Genomic DNA, 5,000 nt, shown 5'->3' on the forward strand with positions numbered 1-5,000 from the left:
CCTTGTGTCCACTCTCCCCTGATCCAACCCAACCTATCACAGCACATGAGCACCAGAGTGTGAGTGTTGACTCTAAGAGCCCTGAACACAATCACAGCTCAGTGGGAGGCCAGTAGACCCCACACAACATGGCTGGACATGTCCCAAATGGCACCATATTCCCTTTAGAGGGCATATAGGGCCACTATGTAGGGAAAAGTGTGCCATTTGGAACGCAACCGCTGCAACAGAAACACGGCTTTGAAAAACAGCTTTTCTCTGCTCAATATAAAAGCTACACAACCCCCCTAACAACCTCTATGGGTGCTGTGGCAGCAGTTAAAGGGAGCAGATAACAACCTGAATAGTGTGTTTAGCCCTGTGGGGATCGTACATGGGCCCGCCGCTAGCTAGCTAACCCAACCACCATAACGTGAGAGAGGAGAGGGAGACAGAATGAGAATGAGAGAGAATGAGAGAGGGGAGAAAGAGGGAATGAGAGAAAAGAGAGAGGATGAGAGAGAATGAGAGAGAGGAGAGAGGGGAGAGGAGAGAAAGAATGAGAGAGAAGGGAGAGAATGAGAGAGGAGAGAGAGGAGAGGAGAGAGAGAATGAGAGAGAAGGGAGAAAATGAGAGAGTGAATGAGAGAGGAGAGAGAGAGGAGAGAGAGAATGAGAGAGAAGGGAGAGAATGAGAGAGGAGAGAGAGGAGAGGAGATAGAGAATGAGAGAGAAGGGAGATCATGAGAGAGTGAATGAGAGAGGAGAGAGAGAATGAGAGAGAAGGGAGAGAAGAGAGTGAATGAGAGAGGAGAGAGAGAGAGGAGAGAGAGAGGAGAGAATGAGAGAGAAGGGAGAGAATGAGAGAGTACAGAGGATGAGAGAGAGGAGGGAGAGAATGAGAGAGAGAATGAGAGAGGGAATGAGAGAGGAGAGAAAGAGGAGAGAAAGAGATGCTATATTCTCAACTCTCCCAAATTGAAACATGATCAGAAAAGTGATTCCTTTTCTTTCTCTCTCTCTCCTTCGTTCTTTCTTCTCACAAAGAGAGCGAGAGAGAGAGAGAGAGACTCTCAGGAGTGGATAAGAGGGAGGGAGAGAGAGAGGAAGGAGGAGAGGGAGAGAGAGAGAGAGAGGAAGGAGGAGAGTGAGGGAGAGAGAGGAAGGAGGAGAGGGAGGGAGAGAGAGAGGAAGGAGGAGAGGGAGGGAGAGAGAGAGGAAGGAGGAGAGGGAGAGAGACTCTCAGGAGTGGATAAGAGGGAGGGAGAGAGAGAGGAAGGAGGAGAGGGAGAGAGAGAGAGAGGAAGGAGGAGAGGGAGGGAGAGAGAGAGGAAGGAGGAGGGAGGGAGAGAGAGAGGGAAGGAGGAGAGGGAGGGAGAGAGAGGAAGGAGGGGAGGGAGGGAGGGAGAGAGACTCTCAGGAGTGGAGAAGAGGGAGGGAGAGAGAGAGGAAGGAGGAGAGGGAGGGAGAGAGAGAGGAAGGAGGAGAGGGAGGGAGAGAGAGAGGAAGGAGGAGAGGGAGGGAGAGAGAGAGGAAGGAGGAGAGGGAGGGAGAGAGAGAGGAAGGAGAAGAGGGAGGGAGAGAGAGACAGGAAGGAGGAGAGGGAGGGAGAGAGAGACAGGAAGGAGGAGAGGGAGGGAGAGAGAGAGGAAGGAGAAGAGGGAGGGAGAGAGAGACAGGAAGGAGGAGAGGGAGGGAGAGAGAGAGGAAGGAGGAGAGGGAGGGAGAGAGAGGAAGGAGGAGAGGGAGGGAGAGAGAGGAAGGAGGAGAGGGAGGGAGAGAGAGAGAGAGGAAGGAGGAGAGGGAGGGAGAGAGAGAGACTCTCAGGAGTGGAGAAGAGGGAGGGAGAGAGAGACAGGAAGGAGGAGAGTGAGAGAGAGAGAGAGAGACAGGAAGGAGGAGAGGGAGAGAGAGAGGGAGGAAGGGAGAGAGGAAGGAGGAGAGGGAGGGAGAGAGAGAGGAAGGAGGAGAGGGAGAGAGAGAGAGGAAGGAGAAGAGGGAGGGAGAGAGAGAGAGAGGAAGGAGTAGAGGGAGGGAGAGAGAGAGGAAGGAGGAGAGGGAGGGAGAGAGAGAGGAAGGAGAAGAGGGAGGGAGAGAGAGAGGAAGGAGGAGAGGGAGGGAGAGAGAGAGGAAGGAGGAGAGGGAGGGAGAGAGAGAGGAAGGAGGAGAGGGAGGGAGAGAGAGAGAGGGAGGGAGAGAGGCAGACTGAATATATTGATTTAAGAACTATTTCCTTTCACAGGATAGATCAGATCAGTGAATAAAACTAAAAATGAAGTAAAAGTAAAAACAGGCGAGAGACCGTGTGGCGGCCGGTAGGATCATTACTACTCACCTCAAAATGGCCGAAAGACAATTGTTTCTATCAAACCGTACTTTGATTATTGGATTTGATGAAAAAAATACACTGCTCAATAAAATAAAGGGAACACTAAAATAACACATCCTAGATCTGAATGAATGAAATCATCTTATTAAATACTTTTTTTCTTTACATAGTTGAATGTGCTGACAACAAAATCACACAAAAATTATCAATGGAAATCAAATTTATCAACCCATGGAGGTCTGGATTTGGAGTCACCCTCAAAATTAAAGTGGAAAACCACACTACAGGCTGGTCCAACTTTGATGTAATGTCCTTAAAAATGAGGCTCAGTAGTGTTTGTTGCCTCCACGTGCCTGTATGACCTCCCTACAACGCCTGGGCATGCTCCTGATGAGGTGGCGGATGGTCTCCTGAGGGATCTCCTCCCAGACCTGGACTAAAGCATCCGCCAACTCCTGGACAGTCTGTGGTGCAACGTGGCGTTGGTGGATGGAGCGAGACATGATGTCCCAGATGTGCTCAATTGGATTCAGGTCTGGGGAACGGGCGGGCCAGTCCATAGCATCAATGCCTTCCTCTTGCAGGAACTGCTGACACACTCCAGCCACATGAGGTCTAGCATTGTCTTGCATTAGGAGGAACCCAGGGCCAACCGCACCAGCATATGGTCTCACAAGGGGTCTGAGGATCTCATCTCGGTACCTAATGGCAGTCAGGCTACCTCTGGCGAGCACATGGAGGGCTGTGCGGCCCCCCAAAGAAATGCTACCCCACACCATGACTGACCCACCGCCAAACCGGTCTGTCACGTGCTCAGTGTGAACCTGCTTTCATCTGTGAAGAGCACAGGGTGCCAGTGGCAAATTTGCCAATCTTGGTGTTCTCTGGCAAATGCCAAACGTCCTGCACGATGTTGGGCTGTAAGCACAACCCCCACCTGTGGACGTCGGGCCCTCATACCACCCTCATGGAGTCTGTTTCTGACCGTTTGAGCAGACACATGCACATTTGTGGCCTGCTGGAGGTCATTTTGCAGGGCTCTGGCAGTGCTCCTCCTGCTCCTCCTTGCACAAAGGCGGAGGTAGCAGTCCTGCTGCTGGGTTGTTGCCCTCCTACGGCCTCCTCCACGTCTCCTGATGTACTGGCCTGTCTCCTGGTAGCGCCTCCATGCTCTGGACACTACGCTGACAGACACAGCAAACCTTCTTGCCACAGCTCGCATTGATGTGCCATCCTGGATGAGCTGCACTACATTTTAGTCATTTAGCAGACGCTCTTATCCAGAACGACTTACAGTTAGTGCATACATTATTTTTTTATCGAACCCACAACCCTGGCGTTGCAAACGCCATGCTCTACCAACTGAGCTACATCCCCTGCCGGCCATTCCCTCCCCTACCCTGGACGACGCTGGGCAAATTGTGCGCGCCGCCCCATGGGTCTCCCGGTCGCGGCCGGCTACGACAGAGCCTGGATTCGAACCAGGATCTCTAGTGGCACAGCTAGCACTGCGATGCAGTGCCTTAGACCACTGCGCCACTCGGGAGTACACTGCACTACCTGAGCCACTTGTGTGGGTTGTAGACTCCGTCTCATGCTACCACTAGAGTGAAAGCACCGCCAGCATTCAAAAGTGACCAAAACATCAGCCAGGAAGCATAGGAACTGAGAAGTGGTCTGTGGTCACCACCTGCAAACCAGTCCTTTATTGGGGGTGTCTTGCTAATTGCCTATAATTTCCACCTGTTGTCTATTCCATTTGCACAACAGCATGTGAAATGTATTGTCAATCAGTGTTGCTTCCTAAGTGGACAGTTTGATTTCACAGAAGTGTGATTGACTTGGAGTTACATTGTGTTGTTTAAGTGTTCCCTTTTTTTTTTGAGCAGTGTATATATACACTTTCTCATAACAGTCTACTCTAATGCCAAACACGTTAAAAAAAATAAAATAAAAAATAAAATGTTGATGGCCACGATTAAAAATGAGCTACATTTTTGTATTCCTCAACTGGTAATTGAAGTGCGCTTCCCATTTGCCATTCGAGTGCATAGGCTATAGGCAACGGTAGGCAGGCTATCAGCGCATCACATTACCACTTTGCAATGAGCTGGAGGCAGCATGCATTTTGAAAACATACTTAATTGTTTGACACCTGAAGGCTTAACTTCATATGAGGCACTTATCTTACCTTACTTCAAAGTATCCTACATCCAAAATCCGAACATATCGTGGAGGCAATCATTTTATAAAGACTCCCAAATAAGCCATTGCGATCAGTAGCCTATTTTTTTTCATGTTCTATTGGTTTTCGAATCAACTTTCTTTCATTGACAAAGGCACAATCCGAGTCATATTAGCAACCCGTGCTAGCTGTTGCATCTTTAGATCTCCCCTCTCAATTTCAAATGGATATTTTCATCATAGATTGACATTTGTTAAATTGTCTTGTTGGCTGAGGAAAAGTTCATGTGGACAGTTATTCTAACATTTTCAAAGTGCGGATCGGAATTCGGTAAAAAAAGGAAGCACGCCGTTGAATTGCCATAACCTAAATGTGATTTCTGTCATTCTGAGCACTGTGGGGTGGATGCCCTAATCAGGTTACTCACCCTATGCATATGGGTCCGGTATATTTCTCAAATGTCCAGTAAATTAAAATGCAGCCGGTCAAATGTCCAGGGGCCACATT

At 49.5% G+C, this 5,000-nt stretch overlaps 1 protein-coding gene across 1 annotated transcript in view; it reads right to left on the reverse strand.

Annotated features, from left to right (window-relative positions):
* LOC121560486 (protein diaphanous homolog 3) overlaps positions 1 to 5,000 on the reverse strand; it is a gene marked incomplete at both ends in the record, with an annotated part of 53,346 nt that overhangs the window by 12,829 nt on the left and 35,517 nt on the right.

The sequence above is a fragment of the Coregonus clupeaformis genome, unplaced genomic scaffold, assembly GCF_020615455.1.
Source record: "Coregonus clupeaformis isolate EN_2021a unplaced genomic scaffold, ASM2061545v1 scaf2814, whole genome shotgun sequence".
NCBI lineage: Eukaryota > Metazoa > Chordata > Actinopteri > Salmoniformes > Salmonidae > Coregonus > Coregonus clupeaformis.